Raw genomic sequence first — 18,835 nt, forward strand, 5'->3', positions numbered from 1 at the left:
CTTTAGTGGGGCGTAATGGTAAATGAGTCAGTGGAAGTAGTTTTTAATAATATAAAACACTATGAATTGACTCAGAAAACAATTGTTGGAGAATGAAACATGTCAATGAAGTGGAAAGTTGGAAAATTTTAAGGGAATTATAGATGAGATATAATAGGGGTATCATATTGACTTGACTTAAGCGGTGTAAGGGTGAATAAATCAATGAAAGTTTTATTTGATAAAGAAAAATATCAACATACACCAAAGTTGATGAAATCTTTGTATTGACATGACTTCAATGCAATGAGGAAAGGGGGAATTTTTTTGATAAAGAGAATGTCACTTTGCTATGAATATTTCCTTAGATTGAGGCTTAAAATTCTTCTTAAACTCTATGAAATGCAGTGAGAGAGTGGAAGAAAAAGAAATATTGTGATAGAATTGGAAAATTGTGAGATAGTGAAAGGAAAGGACAAATGCTTGACTTCACTTGGGAAATAGATGTAAAGAAATGGTTAAGGAAATTTGTAGACTTGGTTTTATTCATTGGTATCTATTTATTTTTAAAACCCCACCTTAAAGGGTCTTTCAATAGAAAATGACATACTAAAAACCATGATAAAAGTTATAATATTTGTGCATAAAGTCAGTAAGAAATTTCAAATCCATAAATTTAATCTATCAAGTATTGAAAGAAATAAAAATAAATAAAAAATGTAAATATTTCAATAATTAAAAGTTCTTTATTTTAATAGTGTTAAATTTTTATTATTAGATTGATTAATTAACTAACTATTTAAATAGTTAAAAATATATTTTTAATATTTATAATTCTTGTCTTAAATTTTTAATTCTAATAATATTTTTCAAAAGTATATATATTAATGTTACATAACTCAACCTCACCCATGTAGGGGTGGTATTTTATTTTATGATAGGAGGGTGCATGGCTACCATCCCACCAAGTAATAATGGGAGGGGATGTGCCATAGTGCCCTCCCTTATTAAAAGTGGATGAAGGCCATTTATGTATGTAACATAATGAGAAATTATTAACCTTAGATGTCACATCACCTCATTTGTTTATATTGTGTAGAGGAGAATTGTGAGTGTAGAATTCTATGTGAGGTTATGATATAAAGAAATCCATTACAGGCAATTTTATTAATGATGACATGTCTATAGATTTTGGAGTTTGCTAGAGGTATGATTCGGGAGAAAATATTTCATCACACCTTCTTTGTATATTTGTTAAGTTGTTTCCCCCACACTTTATGCTTTTTATAGTGGGAAAATATAGAATGGTTGTTTTTTCTATTCTAGTAGGGTGCAAAAAAATCTTATGTGTTGTCTTACTGTCCATGCAAGAATAGAAATGGATCTGGATCATCTCTGCCAGCTCTGGGTTGCATTGATATATCAGTTCATAAAAGTATCATTCTCTAGAAGTCTGAGAACTATGTTGCACCCGTGTTATGTCAACATTCTTGCTATTGATGTGAGGTTTCCTACTACAAGGCATGAGGAAGTTCCAGAGCTAGGTATCGGGATAAGTCATCAAATCGAAAAGCATAGTGATCAAAATCCACTAGGTTTTCAGCATGACCACCAATAGATGGAGTAGGACGTGGTATGGGAATGTGGTTTCTTGTTAGATATAAAACATGCGATAATAATCCCCTCCTAGAAACTAGAAATAGATAACAAAAGGGGCCAAGAGGATAAATATTTGCACATGGTCAATTTATACCATCAAATGAAATCCTTGTTAGCCAAGTTGTTGTAGGAAATCCTGTTGTAGGTAGATGGCTCCATCTCTAGGTGAAGGAATTAGATATTCATATGTAAATAATTGAAACTCATTTTTTCCCTCCCCAGAGCCCAAGAAAATCTACTCAAAAGGAAAATCAATGCATAAAGGTGGAGCCATCTGACTCAACATAATTTTCATGTTCTTTTATTTGTTTAGTTGTCTTTTACTATTATGTACTAGTTATAAGTCTATGCATGCAAGGTGGTTAGAACTTGTGAATTTTGCAATGTTCCTATTGTTATTATTGTTTGGATTTTTGAGACCCAAACTTTGAGAAGCAAGAACTCCATACACTACCACTAATATAATTTTGTAATTGGCAAGTCAGGGTGTGTACAAACTATCTAGATATATAACTCTTTTGAAACATCAATAGAATTTTAACTTATGAAAAATAAAAATCTATCAATTAAACTTTAAAATAAATTTAAATTTTTATATTATTTTTTATTTTCTCAAATTAATAAATATTACTATGCATGTAGATGTTCATGTCATTTTTTAAACACTAAGAAATGATAATACAATGAACATTGATGATATGAGATTTATATAATATATATAATGAACCACATATGAGCCTTTATACAATATACATCGAGGGTAGCCTTAAAGCCTTAACCAAGGTCCTGGAAAGGTGACATGTCTCGACCAAAGATGATAAGTCCTTTGACTTGCATTTTGACTATGAGAAAGGCACCTTCCCTGTGACCACCTACTTCGAGTAATTCAATTGGTTTTTCTTTAATTCTTTGAATCGAATCATTTAATGTCCCTCACCCTCCTATCATGGGAGAGTCACTTAACATCCCCCTTTCACTAGTGAAATTACTAGCTCCTTAACATATAAAATCATATTATTAAACGTAAATTTATAACTAATTTTTATTATTACAATATATATATGTATGTATAATTTTAGTTTTAATTTAATTATATATAATTAAAAATAAATTTTCTTACACTTTATTTTATATAAGATAATTTATTTTATTAATATTATAATTTTTCATTTATTTTTAAATATAATATTATTTTTCCAAAATTATAGATATTAATGTTACACTACACATAAATACAAAGAAATCGTGATATTCTTATACGCTATTGTTTAAAGACTACTAGTTGGATCCATACGCTATTGTTTAAAGACTACTAGTTGGATCCATGGTCCTTTAAAGACTATAAGAGCGAGAAAAGCTTAGAAAGTGAAAGTTGGTGATGGAGTTCACCAAGGCAATTACAAATAAAAGATAATAAAAAATTTGTCTATTTGAGTTGATTGGGGTACAGAAAAAATATATCAACAAATTTTATCTTTAATACATTCCAAAGCATGTAAAATATTTATGTTAACTTGATTATTCCAAACCATCCAATCTATTTATGTTAAGTTGATTTTAGTGGGGTGAATAAACGAAAATTTTGTTCATAAAAATAATATTATCATCTTCTGAAGTTCTAAGGTCCTTTTTAAATTTTTAAATTGGAGAGAAAGAATGAGAAAACATAAATATGTTAATAGATTTATAAAATATAGGACAATTACTTTGAAAGATAAATATTTAATTTTATTTGAAGAATATAAACCAATCAAATAGGTGAAGAAATTTTTTAATAATTTATTTTAATTTTAATTTTAATAGTAAATATTTATTTAGCTCTATCATTGTATCTCATGCAATCAATCGAAAATAAATATAAATATAAATTTCCCATTAGTTAAAAAATATTCTTTCGTTTATTTTATATATATATATATCTTTTGATACCACAACCAAAAAAACTACTTCCATCTTATTAATATTTAAATTATTTTTTAACTATTACTATCGGTTATTTTTTGATATCCATCTCATTCATCTTATTATAACATTATCATTTCTTTATTATTATTATTATATACTCTAATTTAATTATTAATATAATTAAAAATATATTTTAAATTTTATTTCATATGTTTATTTGTTTTATTAAAATCTAGAATATTTGTTATTATAATTTTTTTAATTATAAATATTAATGGTACATAACTTTTATATATATATATATATATATATATATATATATATATATATATATATATAAGTAAAAGATGACATGTTATCAAATTCATTGTCTTTTAGAGATTATGAGTTAAAAAAATCTTGCAAAATGAAAGAAATCGAAAGATGGTAATGGAGTTGAAAAGTAGGAAGGTTCAAGGAAAATATAAAGGAAAGCTATCAAATATGTATATATTTCCTTGAGTTGAGTGGGGTATAGGGGCAAATAAATTAGAGGTGTATTATCAAAGTTAATTGTCCCTTAGAGATTATGACTTAGAGAGAAAAACAATCTCCAAAAATGAAATATGGTGATGTAGTTGAAAAGTTGGAAAGAAAAAAATTTTGGAAATTGAAAGATAGTGATGAAATTTAAAAGTTAGAAGGGTTAAGGAAAATATAAGACTTGAGTTCAATGGGGTATAGAGAAAAAAAAATTAGAGGAATCATCAGAGTTCATTGTCACTTAGACGTTCTGAGTTAGAAAGACAAAACAAATCTCAAAAAATGAAAGATAGTAATGGAGTTGAAAAGTTGGAAAGAAAACAAATTTTGGAAATTGAAAGATAGTGATGGAGTTGAAAAGCTAGAAGGGTTAAGGAAAGTACAAAGGAAAAAGATCAAATATGTACATATTGAGTTGATCTGAGTGGGCATCGGGAAAAAAATAATTAGAGGAATTTTTTTAATAATGTAATTCAATGGATGTGATCTATTTTATATTTGTATTGACTTGACTCAAGTGGGGATAAAAAATCGGGATTTTTATTCATGAAGGGAATGTTACCATATTATGAGGTTTTTAATTTTTTCTAACTTTGTGAGTTGGACATATAGAAAAACAAATTTGATGGTAGAGTTGGAAATATGTGACACAATTACAAATAAACGTGGATTCCACTTGAGGAATAAAGACAAAAAAATAGGTGTGAACATTTTTCAATAATTGGTTAGGAACATGGCATTATTGATTTGTATTAATTCACTTCTATAATCTTAGTTTAAGGTACTTTTCATTAAAATTAAAATTAAAAGTAAAAGATATGTGTAAAAAAATTAAGATATTTTTGTATAAAATTGATATAATATCTATTAAGAAGTTAATCTATTAAGTGGAAAGAAATAAAAAAGAAATAAATATCCTATTTTTTTTTATATATTTTCACAATCACTAGGAAAATTTTATTAAATAAAATGATTTTAATTGAGGCTAAGTGTAAAAAATAGGCCCCTACCTATAATAGAAATTTGAAGAGGTACATGCCTCGTGCCTCATAGATCATGAATTAAATTAGATATTATGTATCCATATTTAATTTAGAAGCATTTTTTTTCCCTTCGTCGAGGTTATTCTTGGTTCTTAGTGACTCAAAGGAATAATTTTGATCTCCACTCAATGATGGGGGAGAAAACCGTAATTGAAACAATCAGAACTTGTCGCAAATGATGCTAGAAGTGATTTTCCAAACAATCATATTGATGTTGGGACTTAGCCCTATGTTAATTATTGAAGCACATTTTACAATGCATCAAACCTCTCCTTTTGTTACATTAGAATTCCCATTGTGATTTCATGCTTGAAGGTAGAGCCAATTTTCTACTTGGTAAGAGTGTCCACAACAAATGAAATGAGTATGATATATTAGTGAGGGAAGATTCATGTCATTGAAGGGATAGGTGGAAGTTTGCATGGATCCATCAAAGTTTTTCCAAAGAGGTTGTTTATAGAACAAAATATGTAGAGGGATCAAGGAATTATTCAAAGAATCCAAGTGGAGGACCTTCTTTCTTCGAAAAGGTTCCCACATGGAACTTCATCTCCACCAAGACTACAAGGAAGTCAAAAATGAAGAGAAAAATAAGGGAGGGAATTTTTACTAAAGGTCAATTAGAACTATGCTAGAATAGTGGAAGAAAGATTGTCAAAGAGAGAGAGAGAAAGGAACTAAACTTATGATCTAAGCTACATCTAGAATCCATACCTGAATTCCAAGAAAAGGCCCAAGGATGGTTATCTTGAAAATAAATTTCAATTAATTATTGTGCTAGCATTACTCCTAATAAAATCCTCAAGGCATTCATTAGATGGGATGGATTAAATCAGATCATTCAACATAAACATACTTCTCTTATGATGAACCTTAACTATGATCACACACTTAGAATATTTAATGATACGAGAACATAGATCATCCTAACACATGAACAAAGCATTTCCCTGTTTGACTACTTTATGACAAAATACAACAAGTGTGACACTCAAGATAGAATTTGGGAGGGTTGTGACGACACTTGTGCCATAGTGCTCAGAACTTTGTGCTTGAGTACAACATATGTTTACATAGTTATAACAACTCATATATACAAAGACAGACCTTCCAAAACATCAGAATAGGCTTGTAAACATTGCACAGCATCCAAACATGTCGAAAGATGACAGTTAGCTCAACATGCAAAAGGGGACAAAACACTCCAAGAAATATCTTGAAATAAGCTCTAATGTTTGCGACAACAATGTACAAGAACAAGGAAGGCTGTAAAATTGAGTGTAAGCCAAAATTTTGGAGGTTGTTGTGGCAGCTACAACAACAGCAAAGTTGATGACATATTTGTATTGACTTGACTTCAATGGAATGAAGAAAGGGGGCATTTTTTCAATAAAGAGAACATCACTTTGCTATGAATATTTCCTTACTTTGAGGCTTAAACTTCTCCTCAAACTCTGTGAAATGGACCGAGAGAGTGGAAGAAAAAGAAAGATTATGATAGAATTAGAAAATTGTGCGATAGTGAAAGGAAAGGACAAATGCATGACTTCATTTGGGAAATATATGTAAATAAATAGGTAAGGAAATTTGGAGACTTGGTTTTATTCATTGGTATTTATTTATTTTTATAATCCCACCTTAAATTGTCTTTTAATAGAAAATGACAAACTAAAAACCATGATAAAACTTACAATATTTGTGAATAAAATCACTAAGATAGTTCAAATGTATAAATTTATTGATCCAAACTTAAAAAGGAATGCAACAAATTACAAATATAACCATTAATACAGATATGTAGAAGAAATAACACTTCATTTCACTAATATCAAATACTGAAATAAGCTTACAAAAAGAATGGAGATAAATTATCTTTGCCGATGGTAGCTTATATATGAGAGGAGATGTGGTGGCTAAATGCCTCTGAACGGTGTTACAATGAGGCTCCCATGCCTATTTATTATTAAGAAACAATGTAAAACCCTAAGCATCCAAAAACCTAACCCTAAGGGATGAAGCATCAAAACAATGGGCCCCGTTTTCGTATATTAGTACATCAACTTCCCGGGGTCGTAACTTTGGCATGTAATCTTCATTTGACACATTCAATACCTCGTTAGAAAGATCTATCTGAGGAATGCAAAATAAGAGGCGAAGACTCATGGTTTCTCGATTTTTCCCAAGAAAACTTTGTTTAGGGCCTCAAAATGCTTCCGGAGATTTAGGACCCAAAAAACTGCCAAAAATAGTAAATTGTGCCATAATTAAGGAAACTGAAAACTAAAAGAGATTGTGGTGGGGGTCCAAGTGGAATAGGTTGGTGGCCACCAAAATCATCCTAGATTAGTCCTCCCCCCTTAGGAAGCAATGGTGCCCATTGTGTTGAGTGCCTGATTGAGATGGGGAAGCTTTTGTTGATCTTGGTCCTTGGTGAGGCACTTGCCTTCGTGAAGGAGTTGGCCAGCTTTGACAACTCGATATAGTTGGATCTTCTGTTGGAAAGTGTTTGTGATATATGTGTCCGTAATCTGATCGGTTGTGGCATATTCCATGTAGTTTAGGTTTAACTCTATTGGTGTGAGTTGTTTTGCAATGTTTGATGTGTCCTGTAATGGTGGGAAGTATGGTTGAAGGCGGTCCACATTGAACACTAGTTGCAGACCAAGGAATGGGGAATGCTGAGCTCAAAATAATTTTTTCCCATAACCTTGGTAATGGTGTAAGGACCACATCAGAGTGTTCCTGAGCTTTCGATGGGCTCTAGTAAGGTATTATTTTTGTAAATGCAACCAAACTTTATCACCCACCTAAAACTTGTAAGGCACCTGATGTTGTTCATGTCACTGCTTTTACTTGAAATTTAACTTCTCCAAAATGTCGTGAACTTGCTGGCGGATGTGTTGGATGCATTTAATAAATCTTGTCGCTTTATCATCCTTAGATAATACATGTGTGGATTTTGTCTATGTAATCGCAAGAGGCATGGAAACACTAATTAAACACAATGGTTGAAATCCTAGACCCACTTGAAAGGGGCAATGATGAGTCGAGATATGAAGAGCTCTATTATAACTCTGATGCACATAGGGAATATTCTCATCCCACGTTCATGGGTGCTTGGAGTTGTACATATGGAGTATGTGCACTATCATCCTATGGAGGATGGAAGGTAGTCGAATTGGTGAGCTTGGTGTACAATAGTGTCCAGAGACTTAACCAGAATGTCCTCAGGAACCTACTATCTCGATTTGATATAATGGTCTGCATGACCCCAAAATGTACCCACACTCGTTCAAAGAAGAGTTTTGAAGTGTCCTCTATTGTGATTCTCTTCTTGCAGGCCACCAATATCGCCATCTTAGAAAAGTTGTCCATGACCACAAATAAATAATTATTACCATACTTGGTAGAAGGGAGGCCACACATATAGTCCATGGAGATGGATTCCCATGGCTAGCTGGGAGTAGGTAGAGGAGTGTATAAGCCTTTCTTCTTGATGGTTGGCTTGGCGATGCCACACATAGTCCAAGATCTAATATATTTCCCAACATCGAGCCGGATTTTTGGCTAATAAAAGTGAGTTTGTAGTACAACCATAGTTTTCTCCACACCAAAGTGTCTTGTGACCTGACTATAGTGTGCCTCACAAATAATCTTGGCATGTTTGCTTGAAGGAAAACAAAGGTGACCCAAGTAGCATAATAATGTGTCCTAGACATGGAAATTAACAACTTTATTTCCATCTACTAGCATCTAGTATGTGAAGGGAAACTCAGGATCATTTTTGTATAGTCGCGGCCATCCAAAGCTCTCATGGGAACAAGAGTTGAGAACAGTAGTTAGTGCTGAAACTGGGAGTTGGCTGAGGCAGTTTGCAACATGATTGGTGCTGCCTTTTTTATATTTAATGTTCTAGTGGAATTTTTGTAGATATGTAGACCACTTTTGATGGTGATCGTTTGGATATTTCCCTTGTTTCTGTATAAAATGAAGAGGTCAGTGATTGGTGTGGATGATCATATCCATCCCCAGAATGTAATGCTTCCATTGTTGGCAAGCTTTGCACAATGGAATAAATCTCTTTGTCATAGGTGGGGTACTTCCGAATTGTATCAGAAAGTGTCTCACTTTGATAGGCCACTCGATGCCTATGCTGGGTAAGGACTGCACCAATTGCATAGTCGAAGGCATTTGTATCAATTTCAAATGGTTGTTGCAGGTCTAGCAGTGTGAGTACCTATGTAGAGAAGAGGTGGTGCTTCAACTTAATGAATGCCTTCTATTGGGACTCAGACCATGACAACTTTTCTTTGGCCCCACCTTTAATAATCTAACTCAAAGGCCAAGTGATATGGGAGAATCCCAATACAAACCTCGGATAAATATTTTCAAGGCCCAAAAGGCTAAGAAGCTTTGTTAGAGTGGTTGGGGCTGGCCAATTCCAAATGAATTTAATCTTAGTTAGATCCACATGCATGCTATGCTCATCTATGATGTAACTTAGATATTGGACCTGGCTCATGCCAAAGGTGCATTTCTCCAAGTTGGCACATATTTTGTGCTGCCAAAGGGTTTGAAGGACCTGTCGAACATGTTGCAAGCATTCTTCTCAGTTCTTGCTGAATATGAGGATGTCGTCCAGATAAAAAACCACTAATGAGTTGGTGAAGGGTCGCAAGATGTCATCCATTAGCCTCATAAAAGTAGCAAGGGAATTTTTTAACCCAAAAGGAATAACTAACCATTCAAAAAGGCCTTCCTTGGATTTGAGGGTGGTCTTCCATACATCTGTGGGCTGTATTAGAACGCCAGACATCATATCGATCTTGCTAAACTATGTAGCCCCAATGATTTGGTCCAAAAGGTCATTAATCTATGGGATTGGATACCTGTTCCTAATAGTGATTTTGTTTAGTGCCTAATAATCAATGTAGAGCCTCCAGGTCCCATCCTTCTTCTGTACAAGTACAGTTGGGCTCCCACAAGGTGAGGAACATTTTTAGATGTGCCCTTTTTGTAGAAACTCCTGGATTTTCCACTTGATCTCTCCATTTTCCATAATGGAGCGGTGATATATCGACCCGTTGGGTAGAGGTGCAATGGGAGTTAGGTCGATCAAATTCTTGACCTGACAGTGCAAGGGTATCGTTGTGGGTCAGGAGAAGATGTCCTTGTATTATTCCATTACTATATCCACCTACTTCTGCTGTTTGGAGGAACCTTTCTTGGGGGCCATGGATGTAGCTATTACTTCCCCTTACTTTGAGATCTAATCAGAAATAAAATAATTTTTCCATTCCGAGAGATGAACTTACAACATTTCTTAGCAAAGATCAAAGAGATGGAGGTAGGTGGGGCTACCTCCGATATCCTGTATAACTTAGTTCCCAAATAAATAATAACATAGCGAGGTCTAGACTCATATATAACATGATTCTTCCATAAGTATGGTTGTCCTAATAATACATCACAAAATTCAAGAGGGGAAACATCACACAGTACCTCATCCGTGAAGGGCTTGATGTTGTAGGAAAGGTGACACTGTTGGCTAACATGAAGAGCTCATCCTTGGTGAAGCTACTCGATGGTGTATGGTTGCCAATGTGTTGTATTCGGTAGGCCCAACCACTTCATGACCTCTACTGAAATGAGGTTCTTTTGGATTCCACTGTCGATAATGAACTGCTGTGGAGAACCCTTCACCGACATTTATGAGTGGAACAAGAATTCCCCCTCCTCTGAATCTTCAGGCTCAATATTGTAGATCTTGGTGGTTGCCATGGTGGCACTTAGCTCTACATGAATGATCTAATTCCCTTTGTCATTCCCCTTATCAGGTTTTGACTCAGAGTCAAAACATGCATCTGATTTGCAAAGCTTCAGCTTGGCCATCAGTGACTACTTGGCGTGACACTCACTTTTGTTGTGAGTGGAGCTCTTATGGAACTCACACCACTTCCCTATGTCCTTCCTTGTATTTGTGGTTTTTTTCTTTTCTTGCAGCTTTGGTGGGTTATCCTGAGTCACCCTGCCTTGGCTTAGTATTTTTCTTTGCAGTTTGGGGGTGTCTTTCCCTTGCTTCTGATTCGTAGATCCAAAGTCTCACTTTTGTGTTTAAAATTTTTCTTAATCTTAACAGTGTATTGGTACACCGTCCTAAGCGAGGAAATTCCCAGGAACTTCATCACATCCTAGATGTACCTATGTAGATAGACATGGTACATGAGTACCAAATGCCCTCAGAATCCTTGATAACCAACTTTGTACGAAGGGTATGAAAAACATTGGTAAACTACGACACGTCTTGGTCCCTTCCCTGGCTTAATGTGGTCCACTTTATGTATTTATCCTCATACCTCCCGAAAGGGTACTACTTCTCCTTGATAGCGTCCTAGAACGAATTCCAAGTGGATGTGGCTGAAAATAGTGAGGGTGTAATTTCGTCCTTCTTCTCACATTAGGTTTCCCACCAGTTCTTGATGTGGAGGGAGACTTTCATAAGTGCAAAAGTAATATTTTACCAGCTGGAAAAATCATAAACCGAAAAATATCCTTCTAGTAGATTTAATGATTTATATATGGCGTCTGCATATTTGAAATTCAAATATGGGGATGTCAAACTTAACTTGTACCTTGAAGGGTGTGGTGCTTCTATAGTGGCTATTCGGAGGAGATGCGTTGCCTTTAGGTAGCCGCTAAAGGATTTGGCAAAGTTATCCATGATCGTGTTCCTCTGTCACTCGAGGGCTTCTTCGAGCAAGATTTTGGAAGGATCTCCTACCTCCTCATCTTTCTTATCCACTGCCATGGAAGGTCATCAGGGTTTTTGAGGTTGGTCTTGCAAAGGTTTGACCAATTCGAGCCCTAACTCCTTATATCCAGACCTCATTTGGAACATACAAAGGAAAACCGAGAATGTTATCACCAAAAAATGATCACCTAGCCATTTCTAACTAGGTGGATCGAAATACACCAAGTAGATTTAATTTTAACATAGTAAAATCACTTTCTCTATGGAAAAGAATTTAGTAAACCACTTTTATTAAATTATTTTCTAGATTAAATTAAAAAACCCCATGAGAATAATTAGATAAATCATTATTTATTTAATTTTCTCTAGGAATGATTATTAATCATTATTTAATAATTATTCATTGTCGCATTTGACTAAATCCCTTAGGAATATTTAAATAAGTCATTATTTATTTGAATTTCCTTATTTCTATGATAATAGAGAAAGAGCATACCGCTTTGATACCACTGATCCAAACTTAAATAAGAATGCAAAAAAGTAACTATATAACTATAAATATAGAGATGCAACAAAAATAACACTTCATTTAATTAATATCAAATACTAAAATAAGCTTACAAACAGAATGGAAATAAAGTAGCTCAAGCGACGGTAGCTTATCTCTCAGAAGCGATGTGGTTGATAAATAGCTCTGAACTGTGTTACAATGAGGCTCATAGGCCTATTTATTAATTAAAAGCAATGGAAAACCATAAAAATCCAAAAACCTAACCCTAGGAGATGAACCGCCAAAACTATGGGCCTCGTTTGGGTAAATTGGTACATCAACTTCTCGAGGTCGTAACTTTGGCATGCGATCTTCATTTGACATGTGAAATGCCTCGTTAGAAAGATCCATCTGAGGAATACATCATTCAAATGTGAATCTTCAAACGAACAACCAATTTTCCCTAGTTTTCCCAAAAAATTTCGTTTAGGTCCTCAAAACAGTTCTCGAAGTTGAGGACCCGAAAAACTGCCAAAAATAGTAAACTATGCTACAATTAAGGAAATTGAAAAACTGAAAGAGAAAGTGGTGAGGGTCCATGTGGAATAGGCAGGTGGCCACCAAAATCCACCAATATCATTTAATCTATTAAGTATTGAAAGAAAATAAATAAATATAAAATATAAATATTTTAATAATTAAAAGTTGTATATTGTATTAGTGTTTAAATTTTGTTATTAGCTTATTTAATTAGATAAATAAATATATAACTATTTAAATTTTTATTTTTTTTTATTAGTATTTATAAATATTCTCTTAATTTAGTAATTCTAATAATAATTTTCAAAAGTATGTATATTAATGTTACATTTCTCAACCTCACCCATGTAGGGATGGTATTTCATTTTATGATGGGAGGGTGCATGATTACCATCCCACCAAGTAATAATGGGAGAGGATGTTCCATAGTGCCCTCCCTTATTAAAAGTGGATGAAGCCTAATTATGTATGCAACATAATGAAAAATTATTACACTTAGATGTCACATCATGTCATTTATTTATATTGTGTGGAGGTGAATTGTGAGTGTACAATCTTATGTGAGGTTATGATATAAGCAAATCCATCGCAATCATTTTTATTAATGATGATATGTCTATGGATTTTGGAGTTTCCTGGAGGTATGATTCGGGAGAAAATATTTCAGCACACCTTCTTTGGATATTGGTTGATTTGTTTCCCCCACATTTTATGCTTTTTATAGTGCGAAAGTATAGAATGGTTGTTTTTTCTATTCTAGTAGGGTGCAAAAAAATCTTATGTGTTGTCTTACTATTCATGCAAGAAGAGAAAGGGGTGTGGATCCTCTCTACCAGCTCTGGGTTGCATTGAAAGATCAATTCATAAAAGTATTATTTTGTAGAATTCTTAGAACTTTGTTGCACCGATGTTACATCAACATTCTTGCTATTGATGTGAGGCTTCCTACTACAATGCATGAGGAAGTCCTAGAGCTAGGTATCAGGCTCAAGTATTAACTCAGAAAGTATAGTGACCAAAATACACTGGGTACTTAGCATGACCACCATTATATTTAGTAGGATGTGGTATGGGAATGTGGCTACTTGTTAGATTCAAAACTTGCGACAATAATCCCCTCCTAGAAACTTGGCATAGATAACAAAAGGGGTCAAGAGAATTAATATATGCACATGGTCAATTTATACTATCAAATGAAATCCTTGTTAGCCAAGTTGTTGTTGGAAATCATGTTGTAGCTAGATGAGCTCAGTCTCCAAGTGAATGAAATAGATAGCCATATGGAAAGAATTGAAACTCATTTTGTCCCTCCTGAGTGCCCAAGAAACTCCACCCAAAAGGAAAATCAACGCATAAAAGTGGAGCCATCTCACTCAACATAATTTTTTATGTTGTGTTCTAGGTTTAATTTTCTTTTACTACTATCTACTAGTTGTAAGTCTATGCATGCAAGGTGGTTAGAACTTGTCAAGTTTTCAACGTTCCTATTGTTATTATTGTTTTGATTTTTGAGACCCAAATTTTTAGAAGAAAGAACTCCATACACTACAACTAATATAGTTTACTAAGTGGCAAGTTAGGGTATGCACAAAATATCTAGATATATAACTCTTTTGAAGCATCAATAGAATTTTAACTTACAAAAAATATATTAATTAAAGTTTAAACTAAATTTAAAATTTTATATTATTATTTATTTCTCATAACATAAATATTATTATGTCTCTAGATGTTTGTGCCATTTTTAAACACTAAGAAATGATACTACAATTAACACAAATGATATGAGCCTTTATATAATATATATAATGAACAAAATATGAGCTTTATACAATATACATCCAAGGTAGCCTTAAAGCCTTAACCAAGGTCGTGCAAAGGATTAAATTATACAAGTTTCGGAAAGGAGACACGTCTTAACCAAAAATGATAACTCCTTTGGTTTGCATATTTTGACTATGGGAAAGGAACCCTCCCCATGTCTTCCTATTTCTGAGTAATTCACTTGGTTTTTTATTAATTTTTTTGAGTCGAGTCATTTAGTGTCCCTCATCTTCTTACCATGGGAGAGTCACTTAACATCCTTCCCCCTTTCACTAGGGAAATTACTAGATCCTTTATATAAAGTCACATTATTAAATGTAAATTTATAACTAATTTCTATTATTACAATCAATATATATATATATATATATATATATATATATATATATATATATATATATATATATATATAGATATAGATATAGATATATATATATTTTTAATTTAATTATACAGAACTAAAAATAAATTATTTAACTACATTTTATATAAGATAATTTATTTTATTAATATTCAAATTTTTAATTTATTTTTAAATATCAAAATATTTTTCCAAAATTAAATACATTAATGTTACACTACTCCACATAGATACAAAGAAATCGTGATATTCTTATACGCTATTGTTTAAATACTAGTAGTTGGATCCATGGTCCTTTAAACAGGCTCTAATGCCTCCTTCCTTCTCCTATTGTGTCATATTTGTACATCCTTCAATCATATCCCAAGTTTTTCTTAAGGGGGCATGTTAGGATATTTCGACACATAGGAAATAGTTAAGTATAAATTGGTCAAGTGTAGAGTTAGGTAAAGTGTGTTTCTTTACTATGTACTTTTGTAACTTACAATCCAGCAGTCACAATATGTAGTGATCTGATAGTTCATTCTCTCCTCGGTATTACCGACGCTTGATCTGTGGCTTAACGCCCAATTTGTCCATGATCTATATTTAAAGAGCATGGAGGGTCATTTGTAGGGTAACCATTCATGGGAGAAGCTTATGTAAATTTTTAATCTTTTACTAATAAATTTCCTGAAGTGGCTGCGTTGGCTCAGGCTATGGATTGTTTCCCTCTTTGAGGGTTTTAACCACATCAACCATACTAGTGTATTGATCTGTGATCTGTTTGTGAGCGGTATCCTTTGGTGTTTTGTATGAGGAACTTACCTTGTAAATTCTTATAGGGTAAGTTCCTCACATAGAACACCAAAGGATGCCACTCACAAACAGATCATAGATCAATACACCAGTATCGTTGACGTGGTTAAAACCCTCAAAGAGGGAAATAGTCCACAGCTTGAGCCAACACAACCACTTTAGGCAATTTATTAATAAAAGAATGAAAATTTGCATAAGCTTCTCTCATGAACGGTTACCCTACAAATGACCCTCCATGCTCTTTAAATAGAGATCATGGACCAATCGGGTGTTAATCCATAGATCAAGTGTCCGTAATACTGAGGAGAGAATGAATCATTGGATCACTACATATCGTGACTGCTGGATTGTAAGTTACAAAAGTACATAGTAAAGAAACACACTTTACCTAACTCTACACTAGACCAAGTTATACTTAACTATTTCCTATGTGTCGGAATATCTTAACATCCCCTTTTAAGAACAACTTGGGATAAGATTGAAGGATGTAAAAATATGACAAAATAGGAGAAGGAAGGAGGAATTAGAGCCTATCCCCCCTTAGTGACAACTTCCTAAACTCTAACCATAAATCGAAGTTTAGTAAACTTCACCTATGTGAGAGTCTTTGTAAAGATGTCTACAACTTGATCATCTGTTGAACAATATTGCACTTCAAGAACATTGTCGCGAATGAGATTTCTAATTAACTACATGTGCAGTTCAATTTGTTTGCTACGCTGATGTTGGACTGGATCTTTGCATAGTTGAATGGCACTTTGATTATCACACCAAAGTGTAGTCGGATGCTAATGCTGAAAGCCAAACTCTGACAGGATCTGACGAAGCCACAGGGCTTCCTTACTAGCTTCTACGGCACCACGATACTCTTCTTCTGCTGAAGAAAGAGAAATGGCACTTTGTTTTTGGCAAGCCCATGTAATAGGTCCTGAACCAAGAGTGAACACATAACCTGCAGTAGACTTGCGATCATCAGGGTCACCAGCCCAGTCAGAATCATTGAAACCAACCAATAGAGGAGATGCTTATACATTGTAATGAATCCCAAATTGAATTGTACCTCGAACATAACGAAGTATTCCTTTAGCTGATTTCCAATGACTTTCATGTGGGTTTTGCATAAACCGAGTAATAAGGCCAACAACAAAGGAAATTTCAGGACTAGTATGGGTCAGATACAAAAGTTTTCCTACAAGTTGACAGTATAAGGTAGCATCAACTTCAAGGGAAGTACAAGTGACTGAAAGTTTGGCTCCAGACTGAAAGGGAGAAGGGGCTGGCTTACAATATTCCATGTGAAAATGGTGTAGAAGATCACATGCATACTTGGACTGGGAAAGGGAAATACCTTCCTTGGATTTCAAGACTTGAAGACCAAGAAAATAATGAAAGTGTCCTAAGTCTATCATTTCAAACTTCTTTTTAAGGTTGGACTTCACATGGCTTATAAGGTTGGGCTCACTACTAGTAAGGATAAGATCATCAACATAAAGCACAAGAATGATAAGAGACTTGCACACTTTCTTGGTGTAGACAATATTGTCAGAATGACACTTAGAAAATCCAGTTTCTAAAAGGAAGCTATCCATTTTGGCATACCAAGGTCAAGGGGCTTGCTTGAGACCATAAAGGGATTTCTTAAGCCAACATACAAGGCTAGAGTCTATTTGTATAAAGCCAGTAGGTTGTTCCATATAGATTTCTTCATGCAAGAAGGTAGATTTAACATCCATCTGATGGACTTCCCGTTTGAAAGAGGAAGCAAGGGAAAGAACAAGGTGGATAGAGTTAATTTTGGTAACAGGGGAGAAGGTTTCAGTATAGTCAATGCCTTCAACTTGTGAAAAACCCTTAGCAGCAAGACCAACTTTATGTTTATCAAATTTTCCATTTGGTCCATACTTGGTTCTGTAAACCCATTTGCATCTAACAAGTTTTTTTCCCTCTGGAAGGGGAACAATATCCCATGTATCATTTGCCAATAATGAATCTGTATGGCATGAAGCTTCTACGAAGGTGTCAGGATCATAATTAGCTAAAGCTTGAGCCAATAAAGAAGAGGCTCTATCGAACTGAGAACGTGTATGTCGCTGATCTGTAGGATCACCGACAAGAGCACCTGCTGCATCCCGAGTAGGACGGGCCCATTTTGGAAGCTGAGGAGCTAGAGGAGGATCTTGAGAAGGTGGGGGAGGATTGTCATCCTCATTGTCATCATCTGAAGAAGAAATATATTCAGAAGTAGAAGGGATAGAGAGAGGTGGCACATCCACCGAACTAGGCTCATAAGCCGTTATATTTTCAGAAAAATTTACATCTCTTCTAATGATAACATTTTTGGACTTAAGTGGAATAAGTCTGTATCCTCTGACATCTTCAGAATATCCAACAAAAATAAATTTTTCACGCTTAGGTTCTAAAGCTTTATGTTTCTCATCTAGAATATGGGCCCATGCTTCACTTCCAAAAACACGAAAGTGACTTACATTTGGTTTAATTGAGCTCCATGCTTTTCTAGAGTGATATTCTTTAAAACCTTAATAGGAGTGTGATTTATTATGTAATTTTTCATAGTTAATTGATTTTGCCCAAAAATTAATACTAAGTCCTTTAGATTGAAGCATACAATAAGCCATTTCCTTTAAGGTGCAATTATTCCTTTCAACTACACCATTTTGTTGTGGAGTATATGGAACAGTATGTTGCATTTGAATTCCATTCTTAGTCAACATAAGTGGATACTCATAGCCAATGACTACTTTACGAAATTGGTGGAGGTTGTCCTAGCCTGAAATGCAATGGACTCATTAGTTATAAACTTTATAGAAGAAAATATCTTGTCCAAATTTGGTTGCCCTATGAAGATTGTAACAAATAATGCTTAGGTTTTTAATTCATCCAAATTCATCAGTTTTTTTCAAAAGTTTAATATTGCAGTTGGTCATTCTACTACATGATACCCC

The sequence above is a fragment of the Pinus tabuliformis genome, chromosome 8 (assembly GCF_031772625.1).
Source record: "Pinus tabuliformis cultivar Carrire ecotype Pingquan chromosome 8, CPIR1, whole genome shotgun sequence".
Classification (NCBI taxonomy): domain Eukaryota; kingdom Viridiplantae; phylum Streptophyta; class Pinopsida; order Pinales; family Pinaceae; genus Pinus; species Pinus tabuliformis.